Source organism: Rhineura floridana, chromosome 3 (genome assembly GCF_030035675.1).
Source record: "Rhineura floridana isolate rRhiFlo1 chromosome 3, rRhiFlo1.hap2, whole genome shotgun sequence".
NCBI classification, from domain to species: Eukaryota; Metazoa; Chordata; class Lepidosauria; order Squamata; family Rhineuridae; genus Rhineura; species Rhineura floridana.
Window position 1 is genome coordinate 156,620,089 of NC_084482.1, and position 8,050 is coordinate 156,628,138.

General features: G+C 42.8%; 1 long non-coding RNA gene across 1 annotated transcript; it reads right to left on the reverse strand.

Moving 5' to 3' along the window:
• Positions 1–262: 262 nt before the first annotated feature.
• Positions 263–7,295, reverse strand: LOC133382341 (uncharacterized). The gene is made up of 3 exons (XR_009761911.1): positions 7,211–7,295; positions 972–1,086; positions 263–599 (listed from the first exon to the last, which is right to left on the reverse strand). It is a non-coding gene; the product is annotated as an uncharacterized LOC133382341 (long non-coding RNA).
• Positions 7,296–8,050: the final 755 nt, after the last annotated feature.

Sequence of the window (8,050 nt, forward strand, 5' to 3'; positions counted from 1 at the left end):
ACTGAAACATTGTCCTGCCCACTTTTGTCTTTGGCCACACCCCTCACTAGCATGCAAGCCCCCCCCAAGGTTCGCCATGAGAGAAGGCAACCCTTAGGCAAAAAAAGACTTCCCACCCCACTGTACCTAATGGTAGGGCTGGTCCTGATAATGGCATCATCACTGGATGAACTTAAATTAATAGAAAAGGATATGGCCGAGACACTGCAGAATAATCTTGGAAATTGCACTGTCTAGGCTAGATTGTTTTCAGCAGCTCATCTTGAGTAGCTACTTTACACCTAAAGAAAAAGAATGTAGATAACTATTCAGGTACAGGGAGGCCTCATTAGTGGCTGTGGAATGCACACTACAAAAAAGGGCTGTAGGAGTATGGTTGGAAGAAGAAGCAAATCAATACTGAGAAGTGGATGTATAGTCCCACAAACATGTGAACTGTTTCAGAGCATCAGCACCTTAGAGAAATTAACTTGGTGAAGCTCAGGCTTGAAGGAGTTTTGAACAATGGAGTTAAACGTTGTCCCACAAGGTAAAGCTATATTTGCTTTCCAAGCTCCAGACGACAGCTCATAACAGGCGAGGTGTTCCATTTTGCTTCCCTTTGTAAAAACAGAAAGGAATAGTGTCAGAGTCCAAGGTCCAGTTTGCTTTAGGCTACCTGGGTCATAAAACAGCTTTAAAACCAACAACTAAAGGTGGGTTGGCTTTATAGCTTGTTTTAAGTCTGCTGGACTGCGCTGGATGTGCACATCATCTCTTCCCTACTGTACAGATGAGTACCACACCTGGAAATTTCTCTAGCAAACTGTTATATTATTGTAGTTCAACCTGAGATGGATTATGAGTTGATCTGTCCTTTGTGTGTATGTGCATTCAGCATGACTAAACATAAATGCCCACCATTCTTTTCACAATGTGATCGTATGCACATTCACTCAGAAATAAGCCACACTGAGTTCAGTGGAACTTACTTCTAACTGTATAAGAAGGATTGCTCCACCACAACACTTATTTTATGACTGCTTCATCCTCTTGCACTAGCCCTCACCGCTGTCAGTAGCTGCAGTTGCTCCCTTCAGATCCATCCTACAGTAAAAAAAATTAAAAAGGTTGCAAACCCATGTAAAGACAGTATACTTGAAACCAGCCAATCAAACAAGGCAGCATCATGATGAAAAACATTGCAACATGCGCCATGACAGCGGAATTTAAAATGCCACCCTACTAATTGTTTACTAGCATTAAAATGGAACCTGCCGTACACTAAAGCAGGCCATTGATCCACCTAACTCAGCAATGTCTACACTGCCTGGGAGCAGCTCTCCAGAGTTTAATTCTGGGGTCTTTCCTAACCCTTCCTGGAGATGCTGGGAACTGAACTGGGACCTTCTGCATGCACAGCATGTGTACCACTGCTGAGCAATTGGCCATTCCCATAGGCAGTTGGTCAGTTTGCTCAGATATATATAGTGCCACCCAGAATTTTGCAGGTTATGCAACAGCATCCCATAGCACCAGACCTTAGAAACAAGGTAATGTGTGAACTGGTGACTCCTGGACCAGGGGTGGGGAACATTTGGCCCTCCAGAAGTTGCTGAACTACAATTCCCATGATCCCTAGTTATTGGCCATGCTTGCTAGGGCTGATGGGAATTGTAGTTTAGCAACATCTGGAGGGCCAAAGGTTTCCCACTCCTGTCCTAGACCCTACAACATACCATAGCCTTTGCAGAGCAATGCATATTTAGCTAGCTTTTAATTGCTTTTAATGCTGTATTAAAATTATAAACTGCCCTGGGGCTTTTGGGTGAAGGGCAGGTAAAGCACCATCATATGGTGTTTGTGATATTAGAGCAAGTATGAGTATTGGCCCTGCTGAATCCATTGTTGCTTATCCTGGCTCAGTCTAGTGAGCTACTCTTGCTTAGCTGTAGGAGGCAATACGTCTTGTATTTCAGTTGCTGGGGGGCACAAGTGGGGAGAGTGCTCTTGCACTCAGGCCTTGTTTGCATACTTCCTATGGGCATCTCTGGCTGGCCACAGTGAAAACAGGATGCTGGATGAGATGAGTCTTTGGCCTCACCAAGCAGGAATCTTCTAAAGTTCTTCCTATCATAGGAGAATGAGAGTCACAAAATTTGCAGTCCCATATCTTTTATTGGCCCATCTGCTGATGGTCAAACAGAACATAAGCTTAAACCCTCGTTTTAGAGACAATCATTTGGGTTATGATTGTTTGGAACTGGAGCTGCCATATATCATCAAAGTTCATGATCCCCACTCCAAGCATTGTGCCTTTCTTTGAAGCATATAAATAATAGCGCTAATGTGCTGTAGAAAGTACCATTCAGAAGCGCTAAACACTTTATAGCCATTATTACACTAACAGCACAATCCTATTTATGTTGAGTCATATGAAATTTTCACTCTGTTTAATGGGACTTACTTTCAGGAAAGTGCATAGAATTACAGCTTATCAGTGCACTCGTTATACGTGTCTACTCTAAAGTAATCCCTATTGAATTCAGCAAAACTTACTCCTGGTAAATGTATGTATGATTGCAGTCTGAATTTCTACAGTGCCCCTGAGAGGTGGGTAAGTCAATTATCTTCCCATTTTATTGGTGGAGAACTGAGGGCAAAATACATTTGTGTGTACCCTGCCACAGTAGAGCTCAAATTTGCTTTCAATCTCATATGGAAAATGTTGTGCGGTTGTACTTCTTGTTTCAATATGAGCATATAACCCTAATCATCTCCATCAGCAGCCAGGGACCAATCTCATATCACTCCTATCAAAACCTTCGTCGCCATTGTTGATGCATATGATCTAGTGTCCCAAGGGGCAATCTGGACTTGGTTGATGAGTAATGTTACTTACATCATGGTTAGTATTTATGCTTTATGATCTTGGTGAAGGAATAAAAATTATCTGTGATAGTGAAACATAACCTTCAGAGTCAGAGGAGGTATTTGTGTATGTGTGTGTGTGTTGGGGAAACAGCAAGGGAGGGTTGTTGACTTGTTTCAAGCCAATGGCCCACCACTGCTGGAAAGAGTATACTGAACTTAACTAAGCAGTTTACAAGTCTCAACAAAAAGGAATCAATACAGGAAATACAAAGAAATTCCACATTCAAAACCAAACAATACTACTGCAAATTCCAAATTTTAAGTAACATAATTCAGTAAATATCTCTAAACAATGTATATAAGTCAAACAACTAAGAACCACAAAAGCAAACCGTATGCAAAACATCAAAATATATCAAAAAGTTGGACTTTTGGTCTGATCCAGCAGGACTGTTAATTGTTCTTGACTGAAGAATGTGACGGATTTCATGTTTAGGAGTAGGTCACAAGAGTACAGAAAGACTCACATAAATGTATGGGGTCAGGCCTAGTGTCAGCACCCAACATCCTGGGGTATATATCAGGGCCCATGCACCCCAAGAGGGCCCACAGAACCCTAACACCTTTCTCACAACAACAACACTACCACCCAGTGGTGCTGTTCCTACAGTCATCAGCCTCTCCCTCATGCTCTCAAGTGGGCTTACCTGACAATGGCAACCTATCCAGCATTACTGCCACCAGGTGTGGCCACTCACAAACATGAGGGGAAGGCTGGTGGCTGCCCACCCCTTAAGTGCTCTTAAGTCACTGGACCTATCCAGTGGTTGTGGCATAGTAATGGGGAAGGTGGTGGCAGTGGCTACTGGGAGGCTCGAGTTAGTGCCAGGAAGATCCACCAAGGCCCCCCAAAAGCTGGAGCTGGGCCTGTATGGAGCTTAAAAGATGCCTTCTCTAACCCAGTACCCTCCAGATACTTTGAACCACAATTCCCTGAAGCCTTGGCTAGCATAGCCAATGGTCAGGGATGATGGGAGTTGTAGTCCAAAAATCCGGAAGATACAAGGTTGGTGAAGACTGCTATATATGATGGAAACTAGATGAGGGGAGGAAGGCCAAGAAAAGAAGATGGATTCAAACAGAGAAAAAAGAGGAAGTAAGTATTGTGATGAGAAAGAAGTTGCTGAAGGTTTCTGGGGGCTATTTCTTCCATACAATATTTTTGAGTAGAGATGTAAAAACAAGGGAGCTTTGTTTAAATGAATGCTGAGATTTGCAAGAACTGACATTCTGTGTCAAAGTGCAATTTATGAATTGTGCAAGGCACATGCAGATGTTTGGGGAAAATAAAGCCCTTGCCTGAACATTTTCTTATTGATCAATCGACCCATATATCAATCCCTCTTTCAGTGCTTGTATATGGAATGTAACATCAGTGGCAACAACAAGCCATAGTAAAATTATCTGATAAATAGGTGAGGGTGGGGAATAAGCAAAAGTTCCTTATGGAGCTAGGCAGCCATAAAATCTGTTACTGGAAGCAGGCAATGAATTCATTTTATGAAACCCTTGTGGAATGCGTGTGTGGTTTAGAGGCAATGGATGCTTCAAAACACTGCGTCCGGAAACTGGGCTTCTCTTAGGGAGCAATGACCTTTAGGTCACAGTCCTCAGTCGATGTTGCTAGAGATATCCCCATGGACTTACCCTCAAAGCATGTGGTTTGAGGGTTGCATTTTCGGCCTCATTATGTATGTAAGGATCTGTGTATGGGAATGTGACATCTAAATTGGTTACCAGGGATACCATCATAGCCAAACATCCCTGGGCTCTCCAACTTGGCAAGCTTCTTAATTTCTGAGTCAGCCCTGAACAAAACATTTTCACATTGGAAAGGAATTAAGGCTGCAATCAGCTCATCGAACTGATGCTATGAGAATCTTTCAGTTCACTTTTCACCGAGAGGCTTTAGATCAGTTTTCCAGCTAGATCTGAAAATTGATAAGATTCTAGCTGCGGGCTTCAGTCCTATGTGGATCTATCAGAGCAGGGCCAGATCTGTACAAGCAAGTGATGTTTCAAAACATCATCCCCTACATTTGTTTTGCTTGTTTATTTCTATCCTTCCCTCCACTATCACGAGCCAGCCAGTGGGGTAGTGCAGAAATGTTCCATGGGGAAAATAGTGGTGGTCAACCAGGAATGTATCATGAGGAATTTGCACAGCAGCAATAAAAAACAAACAAAACCCAAAGCCTGCCAAAAGCTGTTGCAACAGGGAGTCATGAGAGCAGGTTAGAAGTACACATTAGAAGTGGACTGGATGAAACACTGTCTGCTTCAGCAGCTATCAAACTGCAGCACATTTCCACTGGAACATAGGAAACTGCTTTATACTAAATCAGAACATTGGTCTACCTAGATTGGTACCATGTGCAGTGACTGACAGCACAATGATTGCCAGCCCTATCTGGAAATGTCAGGGCTTGAACATGGAGCCTTCTGCATGCCAAACATGTGCTCTGCCACTGAGCTATTGGCCTTTCTCGATAGATTGTCAGTCGACATGCTAAGCTATATGTACTTTCAGGGCTTTATTTTGCCAAGACTTACATCTGAAACAGATGAACAGAAGCTTCATGAGATATACTGGCTGCTGGCAGATGAGGCATCAGGTATTGTAATGCAGGTATCCAAAGCCTTTGGCCCTCCAGCTATTGTTGGACTACAACTTCCATCATTGTGAATCTTAGCCATTGTTTGCACTGTCTGGAGCTGCTGAGAGTTGGTCTGATAACCTGAAAGGCCACAGGCTCCCTCCCCATCCCTGCTGTAATGCTACTCCTTACAACAAAACTGGCTTTGTTAGTACTGCGTAACTATTTTATGCGGAAGAGCTTCTTTCAACCTTTGTGAACCATTTGGTACTGGCAGATTTTGATGTATTAGGTTAAGTGGGAGCATGTTCTGCATCTATGCCTGCTGCAGTCAAGCTGTGCAATGAAGAAAAGATTGGGGCGCAGGTGCCATCAAGGACATGGGACCTCAGGCAGGTGCCAGCAAGGACATGGGACTTCAGCGCAGTGCCACATACACCGAGAGTGGGTTTGGATAGGTCCAATGTTTCCTTGCCTCATTTTCAATTTCACATTGCAGAGGAAAAAAGGCAATGGACAATATTACTTTGGGGAAAGTTTCCTGCGATTGCCGATCTTATTATAGACTCCCTGATTCTTTTGTATGGAGCCTCAGGATATTCTAGACTACTGAAAATCACTGGCCAAGAGGATCAATGATACCTTAATATTACAAATCAAGCCCATAAGTCACAATAGTTACAAATGCCTCCCAGAGTCCTGCTATGATCAGGGGAGATCAGGTTGCTTAAGGATACATAATAGAACACTCCTGCAGAAAGGAGAATGGGGAAATGGTCTCCTTAGCAATTTAGGACCTGTCTGTGCAGAACTTATATCAGAATTAGGATATACTCAAGTTAGGATATACTCATGGTGCAAGGGCACTAGCTTTACAAACCATCCCAGTCCTGAGTCCATCCTTGCAGCTCATTATGCAGAGGGCTGGGACTTTGTGGCCATGCTTCCAGTTGCATGCTACAATGCTGGAGTTAGAATGCAAATGGCCACCATTACCTTGCACAGCCAGACATACCACACTGAGATGGAAAAGAAAAATGGCACTTTGTTCCTCACCCACAGAGGAAAGTCCGAAAGATGGACTGGGATGGGTGAGTACCATATTCCACCCTATCAAATATTGTCCCTCCAACCTGGAGGTTAACCTTTTGAAGAGTCCTGCTTGACTAGACCAAAGCTCCACCTACTCTAGCCTTCTGTTCCTCACAGTTGTGAACCAGATGCTTGCGGGAAGCCCACAACTTTCTGCTTTGACTGATTTATTGATACAAGGTAATCTTGGCTTCTTTGTTGAAACAAATGTTTCAAAACTCCTCTCCCTTTTGTTGCAGACTGATTCATCCTTTATTATTGTATTGCTTATGTATTGCTGCTGTGTACTGTATTGTAAGTCTTTTATTGCTGTTTAAACTGGTTTGTTATTGGTGTGTGTGCAGTCAATAGTTTTAACTGATTTTAATTGATTGTTTTTAACTCAATGGACATTGTTTTGGACATTTATTTGCAGTCCCCCCTCTCAAAAAGTGGATATAAATAAATAAATAAAATTGAGTGCAATGAATGTACCATTTGAATTATTCATGTGTTATTCAAAATGAGCCATATATAGCCTAATAGTGCCCTTTAGACATCACTGAGCATGTTCCACAATTATTGGAAGAGACATTTGTCCTTTAGGCTGTAATCTTGTGCCCACTTACCTGGGAGTAAGTCACATTGAACTCAATGGGACTTGCTTCGGAACAGACATGGATAGGACAGTGCTGTCAGTTTTCTCAAATTCTTTTCCATGGAAGACTGGAGACTGAATGAATTTTGATTACACATTCTGCCAGGTCACATGCATATGAAAGATGGGCTATAAAGGGAGAGAGAACATGGAAACTATTCTAACCACTGTGTCGACAACACTGACAGACTCCCTCACAGGCAAAACATTTATGCATTTCCGTGTGTGTTTTATTAATAGAATGACACAAGGGCAAAGAGAAAACAGCAGCTCCCTATCTCTGTCAGTCCAGCAGAAATGTCCACACCCCTTTCTTCATGTTCTTTGTAATGACACAAACTCGAACCGTCTTTATTAGCCCATATAGCAGCAGTTTAGAAGTAGCATTATGCTGTTAGCAGATGCAGTGCAGAGCAACTGAACTCAGACATCAGCCCCCGCCCCCAGCTATATAATTATATCTGACTACGCTTGGAAGGAGTTTGGATAAAAGGGCAGAGGAGCCAAAATATTTGCATTGCAAAAAAGAAGGAATGTGCACGGGCTAGATAACTACTCCAAAAGCCAGTTTCAACAACTCAGTTTTTCAGGATTAAGTTCAAGTGAAGGCAAAGCAAGAGGCCCACATGGGAAGGCCTTTGGATGCAGAGTCTGCATGATGTTATAGAATGGATGGATGGAATTAATTGTTTCAGATCCTTCCTCAGCTACAAAGCTGAGTTGTCTTCACCAAGTCACTTTCAACCTTGTCTACCTTACAGGGCTGTTGTGAGGATAGAATAGGCTAACCTATGCGTTCTGGCCTAAGATC